Below are 14,986 nucleotides of genomic sequence, written 5' to 3' on the forward strand. Positions count from 1 at the left end.
GCATATATGAGAAAATAGAAAAAAACACTATAGCTTACAAAGAGAGGAGGTTATGATTTTCTGATTTAAAGGAGGCTGGGATGGCTTCACCTGGGCCTGGGACCCAGGTTCCTTCAGTCTCCCTCCTCCAGCTTCCCAGCACCTGTGTTTCTCCTCAAGGGCGCTTCGTGGTTCAAGATGAGTGCCACTGGCCAAAGTCAGAAAACTGAAAAATGCCAAGTGCTGCCGAGGACATGGGGATCTGGGACTCTTGTGCAGCGTCAGGACTGAGACCGGTGCAGGCCTTCTGGAAGCCGGTCTTGGACCGCTTGGTCAAATGGAAGCGCCCTCATCCGATGACCCAGCGCTTCTGCCCCTGAGGGAGTACAGCCCAGAGAAGTTCTTACATGGGTCCCTAAAGGGCCACACAGGAGACGCTCATCATATCCCCTCGCGGCAGTAGGCAATCACAGGCGATCAAGCGTCCGTCCCTGGGGCAACAGATAAGCGACAGGCGGTAGACGGGCACTGTGAGAGGTTGGGAAGGGAACTGAGGGCGAGGATCATCCTGATTGTGCCTTCTCGTGCCTTTTATCCCTTCGTTCTCTCCCTCCTCCGTCTCCACATGCTTTACTCCCACCTTGAAGAGCACGCGTAGTTGAACCTGAGGCCAATACACGGCCCGCGACGTCACTCCTGCCTGTCGCGCCCCTCCTCCCACACCACCTTCCACGTTGCTCGGGTGTCTCGTGGGCGCTGCAGTCCTGAACTGAGTGTAGGGAGAAAGGAGTCTGCCAAGGCCACCGAGGAGAGACACATGAGATGCTGTCATAACGCAGTAGAGGGTTGGCTGCCCAGATTTCTAGCGGCGACAGACTGAACTTCTGAGTGATGGCACAGACAGAAGTGAGGGATGGAAAAAGGGCCTTAAATCCTTTAAAAGGTCTCACCACTACATTTAAAAAGCCATTCAGTCAACCGTGGTAGTAGAAGCACATGTGAGGTCTCCAGCTCTTGGCGTGGCCGTGTGTTCTCTTATGTCGTGTCACCGTGGGATTCTAGTTAGAGACTGAATGAAAATGCCTTGTCGGGTGCTAGCCACTCAAAATTGTAAATTTGAATACTGTCCTGCCACAGCCTTTATGGGGAGAGGAAATGACTGCTTTCTAAGATTTGGGAGATCAGAATGTCACATTAAATCTCTTAAAAATTTGATGAATCAATTTGGAATGAATTTCCAAACACAGTGTGGTGGGGATGTTCCTTTCTTTTCTTTTTCTTTCTTTTTTTTTTTTTTGACTGAGTCACTAAAACAATATAATTACAGCTATATTCCTATTGTGTTACTCCTTGACCAGAGCTGAAATGAATTCAGAAAGTGTTTTCAGAGGGTTGGGAAGGAGGAAACACAAGGATACCATTACTGTGCCATACAAATAAAGCGAAAGGTAACTTTCCCACATCATCTCCAGGTTTGATGTTAATCTAAGACAAACATGGTTTGAGATATAGATATATATATATCTATTTTATGGCGAGGGCATTGTTGTGGGTGGAGGAGAGATGGAGCAGTTCCCTTTGACTCATATGTGACTCAGCTCAGGTCATATCTCTTGGCCTAAATTTCACGGAGAATTAGATGTGTGCGATTTTACAAGTTGGACTCTTTTTCAGCCATTTTTAAAAGCACAAGAAGGAAATGTGCAGCCTACCATGTGCTAAAAAGCCAGTAGACACTTCTGCTTTCTGTATGCCTCTGATTCCTTTTGCGTCTCATAAATAAAAGATTTCTACCAAAATATGGAAAATATCCTTGCCCTAAATTAGGAAAGCAGCTTTGCTTTAATTTCCTTCCCTGCAAGTTGGCAACTGGGTAAAAGAAAATATTTTGACTTCCAGAGATGCTGTAGTCCCTCCTCCAGCCTCCCTCCTAGCTCTGGCTTATGGGCAGGGTACACGGCATCCGATCTGGCCAGTTCCTGGTCAGACTGGTCTGTTTCTCCTTGCAGGGGCCCCTGGTTCTCAGCCACCAGAGCCATCAGCAGGGAGGCTTCACTGCCTGGAAGGAGTCTGAACTTCAGACATATCTCTTGGCTCCATCCTTAGCCTCCAAGATAGGAATATATTTTCCTTGATAAGGTTCTGCTGAGCTGTCCCGTACACAAGAAGAATTTTGTTATCCTTCTTTTTTTTTTAAGATTCTATTTATTTATTTGACAGAGAGAGAAATCACAAGGAGGCAGAGAGGCAGGCAGAGAGAGAAGGGGAAGCAGGCTCGCCGCTGAGCAGAGAGCCTGATGTGGGGCTCGATCCCAGGACCCTGGGATCATGACCTGAGCCGAAGGCAGAGGCTTTAACCCACTGAGCCACCCAGGCGCCCCTTTGTTATCCTTCTTGAGATGTGTTTCCAAAGCCTGGTTGTGATGGTTAAGAAAAAAACCGCTCTCTCCCCTCGCCTGAACTTCCTCTCTTGCTTTTTCTCAATGGTTTTTTAAACAGCTTTTTTGAGGCAGAACTTGCCTACCATAAAATTTGCTCATGTTAAGTGTACAATTCAGTAATTTTTAGTAAAGTTGTAGAATTGTGTAACCATCACCATGTTTCAATTTTAAGAGCATTTCCCTCTGCCCAGTAACGCCCCTCGTGCTCATCCGCTGTCACTCCCCATTCCCTCCGTCCACCCCTTGCCAGCCGCTGCTACCACTGATCTTTGTCTCTAAATGAGAGAGCTTTGCCTCTTCTGGACGTTTTCTATAGAAATGGAATACTACGCCATGTGGTCCTTCTTTGTCTGGCTTCTTCTTCCACTTCCCGTAAGTTTTGAGTTTGTATTTTGATTGCTGTAATTTGTATCAGTACTTCATTCCTTTTTGTTCTTGACTAGAATTTCATTGTATGGATATGATGCGTTTTGTTTATCCATTGACCAGTTGGGGGACATTTGGATCGTTTCTGTCTTTTGGCTCTTATGAATAATGCTGTTGTGAACATTTGTGTGGGGATTTCTGCCTCTAGTACAGGAGACTGGGGGAGCAATAATACATACATGATACAATTACATGAAAGTACAATGAGGAAGTTAGAATTGGCTAAGGAGTGGGGTATGCCGTTTTAGATAGGACAGTCAACAAACACTCTCGGAGGTGGAGATTTGCTTCTGAACCCTGAACGGATCCGTGTGCATATTGGTGAGACCCTGCCTGATCTCACTCCTTCCTGCCTCTATAGCCGTTTCTTCTGCACTGCTTGTCCTTGGTCACCGCACAGCTGCTGCAGTGGCCCTCTTGCTTCTTGACTATGTCGGTCATTCCGTCCTCAGAGCCTGTCTCTTCTCGCTACCTGGAAAGATTTCCACATGGTGGGCTTCTTTTTAGGTCAAATCTCTTCCCAAACAACTGGAGTTAGGTGGGGCTATGACTGGTCTCAACACATGCGCTGTGAGCAGAAGTAATGGGTATTCCTTCGTGACCAGGGTGGTAAATGCCCTTCAGCTCTCTCTAGGCCATGGTCAGACGTTGGCGTCTGGATTTGGAGGATCTGCCACCTGCTGGAGTCCATGAGTAACGATAAGATGCAGGGCATCTTAAAACCCAAGTTGAACACCTAGCATGAGTGAGAAGCATGTTCTAATTTCATGAAACCATGCGGGCCCATGGTTAATTTGTGGCCCCAGTGTAACCTAAACTACTCTATCTAATGCAACCCATTTGAATGGAGTAGAAACTATTACCTGCCATTAGAAATGAGGAAACTGAGGCACAAAGAAGTAATAATTTTCCTAAGTTCACAGCCAGCAAGCAGAACTGAGATTTGAGCCAGGGAGTTTGACTCCCAGGACTGTGCTCTCACCCCCAGTGATAAGCTGCAGGAGGAACACAGAGAAAAACACCTAAACAGAAATTTCTGGCTGGAGGGAGCAGTTCTGGGGTAGTACATGTAGCAGGGGCCCAGTACACATTACATGAATGAGTGAGTCTTTTTAAGGAGCAGTGCATTCAGTTTCTCTGGCCGGGTCACAAAGTGCTGCGAAGGCGCCATCTTGGAATAGCACGCCTTGATTGTCTCATCATGAGGTTGCTGGGGATTGGGGGTCCAGACACATCCGACAGGAACTGCCACTTGGGATCATACACAGCTGCAGAGAAGGTGTCCCCTGAACCTCAGGATCCTCTTCCATGCTCATGTTCTTGGCAGAATCTAGTTTCTTGTTATTGTAGAACAAAGATCCCTCTTTCTTGCAGGCTGTAGCCAGGGGCTCCTGTCAGTTTCTAGAGGCTTTCCCACCATTCCCTGCCATGTGGCCTTGTCACAGGCCCCTTCCCAATATGGCAGCCTACTTCTTTAAAACCAGCAAGGGGAAGTCTTTCTCCACTCAGCTACTCTGGAGTCTTACATCGTGTAATGTAATCACAGGAGTGACATCCTATCATCTTTGATAGCAAAGCTTACCTTATATTCCACATTTATATTCCTGCCTGCCCCCAAGGGGAGAAGGTTATACAGCATGCAATTACCGGGTGGTACGAGACTCACGTGCTGTCTTAGAATTCTGACTACCACAGTAAGGAACAAAGAGAAACTGGTAAACTTTTGGGAGGTCAATCAAATCCATTGGCTACTCACTCTTTAAATGTCGAATCCAGTCCTGGAGTCTGTGGAGAGATTCAAAGCTAATAGTACACATAAGTCATACTTCAAGACAAGAGAGTTAAGGGAAAACACAGAAATCATGCTTAGCCCATGCATTAGAGACACAGCTAAATGGAAATGTTCTGCAGGGTAAGTGGGGTGAATGGAACTGATGATTTCAAGATACGCAATGCAAATTTTCCAGCCCACCTTTTTTCAAGGATTTATTTATTTATTTCAGAGAGTGAGCGAGCGAGTGAGCAGGGGGAGGGGCGGAGGGAGAGGGGAGGCAGACTCCCCACTGAGGGGGGAGCCCGACTCAGGACTTGATCTCACGATCCTGAGATCATGACCTGAGCCGAAACCAAGAGTTGGGCCCTCGACTGACTGAGCCACCCAGGTGGCCCGACCCAATGCTCTTTAAAGCCAATTTTATTGAGGAATAATTTAAGCATAGTAAATTGTATGCATTTTCAGTATAAGTTTGATAACTTTTGACAATTACTGTGAAAGGACCACCACTGAAAAGTAGCAAAATATTTCCATCAGCCCCAAGAGACCCCCTCATGACCCTTTGCTGTCCCAACCTCCCTCTACCTCCTCAACTTACACCCCAGGCAATCAGTCTAGCACCCCTTAACTGTCCCTTTAGTTGAAGAAGGGCAGTATGGTATAGTGGCTGAGTGCTTAGTATTTCTGTCAGAATACTTGGATTTCCTTCTTCCTCACTTACTTGCTGTGTGTCCTTGAAAAGTTTACTAATTTTTCCATGCCTCAGATTTATTAGCTCAAAATAGAAGAGTACCTCTCTCAAAGATGGTGCCTACACCAAGAGTTGCTGTGAGAATCAGTTTAGTTAATGTACGAGAAGGCCAAATAACACTTGGCACACACTAGGTAAATGTTTGTCACGTTTCTTTTATTGTTATTGTCAATATTGTTTAATTCAATTAAAAAGCTGCTATGAAGATGGCTAGTGGAAGATATTTAATATACACTAAAGTATATTTATGCCTCTGCCTAGGGAAGTCTTCCTGTAAATATCAATACTTCAACTTCCTCCTGTCCTTCTAGTATTTTCTCTAATGTCAGCCACCTTATCTGATACTACACGCTGACCCACCCGACTCCTTCCCTCCTGCTGTTTTTCAACCCTGCTGTACTCTTCATTTTTTTTGCCAGCCAAATACCTAGGAAACACCATCTAAGCTCCTAAGTGGTTTAGTTGTGTATCATGTTTCCTATTTAGTGTCTATCATTTCTTGCTAGAATGTAAGTTCCTCTAGGACAGGTTTGCTGATGTACCCCCAGCCTTTTAGAACAATGCCAGGCACATAAACAACACTTAGTAAATGCTTGCTGAATGAAAGAAATGGGCAAGTGTATTGTGAGTTTTATATATATTCACATATAATTATCACAACAGAACTGTGAGACGTTGATGTTGTCACCACATTTAATAAATGAAGAAAGCAGACACTAGGGAGGTGTAGTGGCTTGCCAAAAGATGCACAGTTTAGTTGGTACACCTCCCAAATATACTCCTTCAGCCGTAGTATTCTGGATGAAGGGGCGTGGAGGAGCCCGAGGGCAGATGTGATGAGTCAGGCATTATGGCCCAGCTGTAGGAACCCACGAGCAATTTGTATGTTTGTACACATTGGGTTTTAGATACACTGGCTTATGCCAAGCCGATTCTTTATCCCTGCCCTGCCACATTTTAAAATACTGGAGTGGCAAGAGGCAGAGGCATATTTCTGAAGGATTAGCTTATTCCCTGGCCTGCAACCTTGCCAAAGTTTTCAGTAAATCCATGGCAGAAGGTTGGACTCCATAAAGCTTAGGATTATCTTGCTTTACTACAACTGGGACCTCAGGAAAGTCAATATTTGAGTCATCATGGTAACTCCATGAATCAAAAGCCATCCTGTTAGAGGAAAGAATTTGTTTTCATGCTAAGATGTTTCAAGTATGACTTCCTTCCATTTTTGAGGCCGTGTCTACCCATCCCAAAGCAAAGATGTCAGTTATGGACCCTGGATATTCGCTGTGCATTTATTTCTTTGCTCTGTGTTACTGTGTGCTTTCTAAAACCAGACTCTGAGACCAGGAGTTGAGTGAAAGTAATTTATTTGGGAGGTGATCCTAGGAGCCCAGTGAGGGAGTAGGGAGGTGGTGCAGGGAAAAGAGGCAAGCCAGCAGATGATGGGTTCGCGAGCTGATTACTGCTGTGGGGACCTGGGGCTGAATTCTGCTGAGACACTGTGGAGAACACACCTGAGAAATGTCCCGGTGGGAGGTGATGGAGCAGAAGTTTGTGTGTCAACATCTGGACTCTTCCCTGGGCCTTCAACCTCTCTGCACTTCCGGTGTGCCCTGGGCAAGTGACTCAGGACACCTGCATGGCCAGAGACTGCTCTGAGGCAGACACAGGAAGCTACCTGAACGTGGGGAACTGTCGGTTGGTGACCTCTGCTGAAAGATGAATCTCTGTGTCTGTCACATTCCATAGATTCTGAGTGCACTAAATATTGTTTTACAGTTGTAAGTGGTGCATCTCTTAATGTTATAGTTGGTAACTGCTGGCTGCAAGCTTATCAAAATGCAATTTATCTTTGTATGTTGAAATTATCACAGCCACTTTGCCGAACCCACCCATTCATTCTAATTATCTGTAGAGTCTTTTAAGTTACCTATGTAGGCAGCTGTGTCATCTGTAGATAATGACAGCAGGCTAGAATGTGCAAACACTTTCATGTGTATCGTGCTAGCTGATTCTCCCAGAGCAAGTTTTATTCTCCCTATCCTAGAAATGAGAAAATAGACCCAAAGATTTCAAGTGACTAGCCATAGGTACCAAATGACTGAAGTGGAACATTCTGGACCCTTGTCCTCTTATTTCAGTGTACTAGGATGCGTCCTGAAATCACTTACCATGAGAAGGCGTTGAAAATTACAATAAGAGAGAGGTCACAGATAGTGAAGGTAGATGAGAAAGAGGGAAATAATTTTAGCTACCATGGGGACATCAAAATACCATGAATTTGCCACAACTTGCTTTACTGACCAGAGGGACTTACAAATTCTTCTTCTCCACGCCCCCCCTCCCCCGTTTGTAAGGTTTAGTATCACTGCTATCTTTATAAACTTCGCCGTCTCCATTCTGTCCCAGAGCTACTGAGGTCATGAAGTCCATGGCTAAAGTCACACAAATGGCGAGGCAAGATGAGGCCTTTCTAGGTTCACATGATCACCTTGTAAATGGTAGGGACTGGGCTCACTAACTGTGCCACCTTTCACAGTGCTTTAGATGATGACAAAGATGTCACCAGTGAGTCTCCCCATGTTTATACCCTCTTAACCATTATTCCAAGTAAAAGGTCACAGCTTCTTCTTCTTTTGTCTTCCCTCTGCAGAATCTGCAAAAGTACTTTAAAGTTTGGATTCTGTAAGAGGAGATCCCATTTCTTCCCGTGGTTATTTTCAAAAGAGGCCTGGAAAGTAAGTGGAGGAATTTCCATTTGGTAAATATAATAATTTCTTCCACTGTCTTGGAGAATATGTTTCCTCTCCAGTGTCAAGTAGATATATTGGAATCTGCCCATTGAATAATAAGGAAATAGAGTCCGGGAAAACTCATGAAAGATTTAGTGTTGGTTTCCATGTTTCTAATAAAGATCTGGCATCTCCCCAAGTTGTGCTTGGAAAAAAAATGTGTTTTGTTACAAAGCCAAATAGCTCCTATCCCAAGGTAGTACAGTATTGGTCCCTAGTCAGCAGTAATTCCAGTCGTGAGGCCAAACTCGATTGAGGTGCATGTACCGAATAACAAATATTTTGCATAGTAAACGGCCTGTGTCATAATGTCCTCCCCATGCCAAATGCTATCTGAAGCGCCCAGCGTGGGTCAGGGACTCCATAAATACCCCACATGAACCATGGAAGTGTAAAGTGAGGGTTTGTAAGCGGGACCCGCAGCTGTGACTCATAGAATGCGAGGCCGTTGAGGCTGTACAGTCAGTAAGCGGGCCGCAGCGTAAGCCTAATCATCTCCAAGACCTGAAAACCACACTCCTCGGTGCCTGCCAATGCAGCTCCGTATGGAAACTTACTATAGGAAATACTCGAGTGAACTCCAATGCCAGATTGTTGGAAAGCCTCCTGGAGAAACAATAAGCCCCTCTTAGTCAGTTACTTTCTTTACAAAAGATACCCTGGAGTTTATTTCAGGGGCTGCAAATGAGGCATCCTTGCTCTCTTTCTGTACTCTGCAAGCTTCGAGGAGAGTATTTTAGGGCTTATTATCTCAGAAGTGTGATTTTCTCAAAAAGGAACTTCACCATGGAGGGTTTTTGAGAGCCCACTCATTTCAGAAGTGAACCTTCAAGAAACAGCTCACCTATGAGATGGACCCTTTTTCTGGTTTCTGGAATAACATGAGACAGAGTCAAGGAAAGACCATGAAAAACACACCTGAAATGCAGAACCACAGTCGATAGCTCTGGAGGAGAGGTTAATAAAGCATATTAATTTGGAATAATACAAAATATGAGAGTTGACATGCATGTTCTATATGCTACTTTGCCTATGTTTCTTTGAGGGGGATATTTAAAAAAGTCTAGATTAACAAGCTTTCACGAGCTGAGCAATAATATACCTTCAGAGGGCTAGGAATATGTCATATAACTGATGTTTGGCTTAGGTTTGGAAGAGTCAAAAGAATACTGTTCGTATCAGAAATCATTGTGAAATAACCCTGTTAACTTACATGAACTTCTTGGAAATCATCAAATAGTCAGTATCCAGAACTGCTGCTTGCCTCTCCCATCCACCGCCCTCAAGCACGATCGCCAGATCCACACCACTCTCAAATGCTCAAAAGCTCAAGAATCATTTCTGTGAGACCGAGTCCACTTGGAAGCCAAGGCAGGTACATACGGAAGCTGGGTAAGCCAGAAGATCCTTAGCATCTTCTTGATGCTTCTTGGCTGTGGCAACTTTCAAGGCTAAGAAAAATTGTAGAAATCATTGAGCTTCGGTTTGATGTCCCTCTGCTATTTATCTTAATAACTAAGTGAGCTTCCTGCCTTTGGACAAAGCCCAGAGGACTTTGCCACAGAGAGAGATTCTTGTGTGCTGCTGCTATAGCAGATCTCCTTGGACTAAAATTCTGATTCACTAGCTGAGTGTTGAAATTTGAAGATTGGGAACTTTTAATTATTTGTTGCAAAGCGTAAGATTCTTCAGAGGTGTGGTTCTGAATGGAGGTGGTCATCAAAAGAGCTCCAAGTGTAATTTCGGTCAGGAGAGGTGGATCTCTCATGCATATGACCTTAGGAAAACACAGCCACTGAGTTTCTGAATATTACTCTGATTCGATTATGTGGCTTAAACTCTTTATAGACCATAAAGCCTTAGAGCGGTATAAAACCTTATTATTCTCAGCTGTCAACCGCCTAGCACGTAGTAGACATTCCATGGATAGTCCTTGAATGAATGACATACTCTCAAGCCATTGATGGAAAATTTAGAATTTTAGATTGCATCCACACTCCCCCAAAGTCTTCTGCCAGATGCCTTGATCTGGGGTGTTTGTTCATAATTGTGCTCTTTCTTGGTTTTTCCAAATTATTTTCTGAGTTTCTTTTGTTATCCATTGGTTTTCATCTTCTCTTAAGTGCCAAACATAAAAGAGCCCTCTCAATTCAGTAGACATTTATGAAAATCTTTTGTTAAGTGCCAAAGAAGACGTCATCTCTACCTTCCAGGGGTCTCCCGTCTCACAGTGACTTCCGACATGTCACTACAGTGGAGCCGATTAGGAACAGGTGCTGTGGGGATGGAGAAAGGGCATCATCTCAGCTGGAGGATCTGGCTGTGGGTGATATCTGTGCAGGGTGCGGGAGGCAGTGTGGGCAGACGTACCAACAAAAGCAGAGCTAGAGGGGGTGGGAGTGGCCAGAATTTCGTACTTCAGATCATTTACTCATGCTCCCCATTTCTGCGTTCACTTAGAAGTGGAGTCAGTAGTCTAGAAGAGCCTTCAGGATTCGTGTTTCCCCTAGGAATATTCTCCAGAAAAAAGCCCCATGACAGCTAGAAGAGCTGTGCATGTGGATGCTCGTCCTCGCTGTGACTGAGGTTCTATTTCTTGAACTGTAACGTGTGAGTGTACCGATTTCTATCTTATCGCAGTTAGAAAATCCAGTCTGTGATGAATGGATAAAAAAGATGGTGTGTGTGTGTGTGTGTGTGTGTGTATACACACACACACAGAAATACTACTCAGCCATCAAGAAGAATCAAATCTTGCCATTTGCAACAGCGTGGGTGGGGTTAGAGTGTATTTATGCTGAGCGAAATAAGTCAGAAAAAGACAAATGTGATGATTTCACTCATATGTGGAATTTAGGAAACAAAACAGATGGGCCTATGGGAAGGGTGGGGGAAAGAGAGGGAAACAAACTGTAAGGGACTCTGGCGATAGAGAACGAGCTGGGGGCTGCTGGAGGGGAGGCGCGGGGGGGGGGGGGGGCGAGACGCTAGATGGGAGATGGGCATTAAGGCAGGCACTGGCTGGGATGAGCACCAGGTGTGATATGTAAGTGATGAATCACTAAATTCTACTCCTGAAGCCTGTATTGTACTATATGTTAACTAACTAGAATTTAAATAAAAGTTTGGGAGGAAAAAGAAGACAATCCCGTCAGCTGGCACTGGGAGCCTGCTCTGTGAACTCAAAGGGTTACAGGAAATGCACCTTGGCTCTGTTGCTATGGCAACAAGTAGCTCCAATTTTGGGTTCCAACCAAGCCACACGGATAACATTTTCTCTTGGGGGCAATTATGAAAAGAAGAATTGGAGAAAGATACAAAGTCAATGGCTTGGCATTTGTCTTTGCATTTAGCAGCTGAGCTAGGTTCCCGCAACTGCTAAAGGTATCAGAATGAACCTTTGAAGAGGTGATTACTGTCAAGAACTCTCCTGAGGCTCCCTGTGACAGTGGCTTCAGGAAAACTTTTAATGTCCCTGGGGCTGAGCTGGGTTGCACAGCTGGGTCTGCAAAGAGGGTGTTGGAACCTGTCACCTGGGGTCTCTACGGACTGCCCCCTTGATTCCCCAGCAAGAGGCTAACCTTTGGACCAGGGGTTCTCCATGGGGGAGGGGGCAGGGGATTCGCCTCCCCCACCAGGAGACATTTGGCAGTGTCCGGAGACATTTTTGATGGTCACATCCTGGGGGCAGGGTATGCGAATGGCACCCAGGGGGTTAGAGGCCCACAGGTGCTGCTCACCTTCCTGCAGTGCACAGGACGGGCCCCATCCTGTCTGGTCGCAAATACCCATGGTACCGAGGCCGAGAAAGCCCGCTTTTGAGCTGAAATTTCAGGATTTGGGAATGGCTGGAGTTCAGAAAGGAGCAGCAGGGTCGGGGTGTAAATCTCACGCCGTGAATCAGATTTCTTCAGGGTGAGCTGTCCGTGGCTTCTCAGAGCACCGTCGGCGACGCCCCACCTTGGGAGAACATGCGGTACTAGGGGCGGCCTCGTGAGAGCCTCCCAGGCAAGTGTTCATCTTGAAGCTCACATGACTCAGAAGCCTGGGAGGCTCAGGTGCTCAATTCCAGAAATAAACTCCCTCCCGCCTCACACTGCATTCCTTGTTTAGAATTTCATGTAGGTAGCAGAGCACATGGAAATGACACGTTTGTTGTACTTCGATTGAGCACCATATGTTGAAACGGCTGCAGGAACAGTAAGCTGTTTTCCAGAGGATTTCACTCACCCATCACCCCTCTCATCAATCTGGGATCGGACACCCGGGAGATAGCAAAAGAAAACACACACCCCCCCCCACGAACGCTCACGCACATACACACCGGCTCGTTCTTTGCTCTAGAAAGGGGATTTCCAGTGAAAATCAAGTGTCAAGCTCGGGTGGATATCAGCTCTGTGCTGGCCTACTTCTTGTTCTGGAAACCTTTTCTTAAAGGAGCAGGAACAGACTACCTTGTTGGTACCTGGGGACGGTTCTGATAACCGCTGCGCGTATACGTGGCTCTGGAAGGTGCTCCCTCCTCGGCCATAGCTGTGGGGGGGACTGCCACCCCTGTCGCCGGGAAATAACATCACATTTGTAGAAGTGTCTTTGAGTGTTCCCAGAAGCCCCGTGGAAGTTTACAGCCTGTTACTTTTTTTCCAAGCCAGTACTTTCTACACAGGTCAGTCTGCGAGCATCTACTCACATATGTGCCCAAGGCCTTTGTGCTCCCTGAGGGCCATCAGCTACAAATCGTCCTGAAGTCCTGCTGAATCCTTGGACTTCCTTATATCAGTTCCTAAGCCTTTATGACCCCATCTCCTGCAGCTCCTGCCAGAGCCTGGGCTCAAGGATGCAAATCTAGAAACCAGGGAGGTGCGGCTCCTGCGTTCAGGAGAAGTGGACCTGGGGGGAGGTGCCTGTGGGAAGCCGATAATGGCTGCTCAGATGTTTGTCTCCCATTGCCAACGGGAGGTGACTGATCTGTCTGGCATTTTAGAAAGGCCATTTTGGAAGTGGAGAGGGGCATGTATGGATTGGGACTTGGGAAAGCCCAAGGAGACCAATGAAGAGACTATGAAATGGACTCAAGAGAGATCTCTGATGTGGAGCCAACTGGCCTGGGAGCCTGTTGGGTTGGTGGGAGGGGGAGGCAGCTCAGCCAGCAGTGGCAAAGAAAGGCTGCTGGAAGATCTGGACTCTCATGCTCTTCACGGGCATCCTGTTCCCAACCACTCCAGGTCCACGTAGAAACCGCGTCAAAGCAGCTTGCTCCCGGCCTCCCACACACCCAAACCAAAGTGCTGTGTATAGAATTCTGGACTCATCACTAGCCCCTGTCTTGGAAAATTGAGTAAAGGTAAGGCTTTTACCTGAAACAGACACTTTAAGGTGGGAGAGGGGAGTGAGCCATGTTTGGTGTTTCAGGATAAATTTGAGATGCCTGTGAAACGTCCACGTGTGGGTGTCCAGGGAACTCTGCGGTAGGTCGCTGGAACCCAGGAGAGAGGGCTAGGGTGAACATGTCCATCTTGGAGGAATTACGGTCTAGGTCAGTGGTTCCCAGCCCTGATCACATCACCTCGGGAGCTTTAAGAATCCTGATGCCCAGGCTGACCCCTAGACCAATTATGACAGATTCAGACACTAGTTTACGGCAAGGAAAGGTGGAAGAGTTCCCAGCAACAGGTGAGTGCTCGGTGAGAGGTAACCTCAAGTGATGCAAGTCTGGGGACAAGCTGGAGAAAGGGAGTGGATGTAAGCTGAGAGCTGAAGGGCCCAGAGAAGGGAGGAACACAGTGGACTGATGGCCACACATGCTTTGGGCCCCCTGAGAGGAGAACCACAGATTTGTGTCCAGCCTGTACATGGTTTTTAATGGACGTAGAGACATGCAACGTTATGTTCATTTCAGGTGTACAGCGTAATGATTTGGTATTTGCGTACCTTGCAAAATGATCACCACAGTCTGGCTAACACTGCTCACCACACATAGTTACAGAATTGGTTTTTTCTTGCGATGAGAACTTTGAAGATTTACTTTCTTGGCGATTTCAAATATGCAATAAAGTATTATTAACTATAGTCGCCACGCTGTAGATGACATCTCCATAGCTTATTTGTTTTGTAACTGGAAGTTTGCACATTTTGACTACCTTTACCCAGTTCACTCATTCCCCCTGCCCCCATCCTTGGCCACCACCGATCTGTTCTCTCAATCTATGAGCTCAATCTGGGGTTTGTTTCTTAGATTCCACATATAAGTAAGATCATACAGCATTTGTCTTTCTGTCTGACTTTTTGCACTTAGCATGGTGCAGTCTGTACATTTGTGCAGTTTTTTTTCTCCACGCACTAATGCCCAGATTGGGGGAGGGGGCTTGGTCCTGCTGATCAGGAGTGGACTTTGCTGAAAGGGCAAGAATTTCTGCAGCCAACCCTGGAATCCAGGCTGGATAAGGAAGATGCTGAAGTTGAGAGGGGGCTGCTCATCCGGAAGCAGCTCAGAAGTGGAGGAAGGATTAGAGGCAGTGCTCAAAGACTAGAGCAGTGCAATTGCGGGGAGGGGGGGCATGTGAGACAGGGTGGCTGGATTTTCTGGGAAGTGGAAGCCATTGCAGTTGAGATGGAAGTTGTAAGTGTGGGGAAATTTGTATTCACTCCTCTTGTACTCCTTTCCTCTGTGGTTTCTTCTTCTCCTTCTCTTCCTTCTCCTTGTTCTTTTTTTTTCTTCTTCTTCTTGTTTATTGCCAATTTCCTTGACCTAAGGGCTATCTCACAGTGACTGTGGAGTGTTTTAGTACAGCTGTGTTCTACAAAGTAGATATATTATATCTCC

The sequence above is a fragment of the Neovison vison genome, chromosome X, assembly GCF_020171115.1.
Source record: "Neovison vison isolate M4711 chromosome X, ASM_NN_V1, whole genome shotgun sequence".
NCBI lineage: Eukaryota > Metazoa > Chordata > Mammalia > Carnivora > Mustelidae > Neogale > Neogale vison.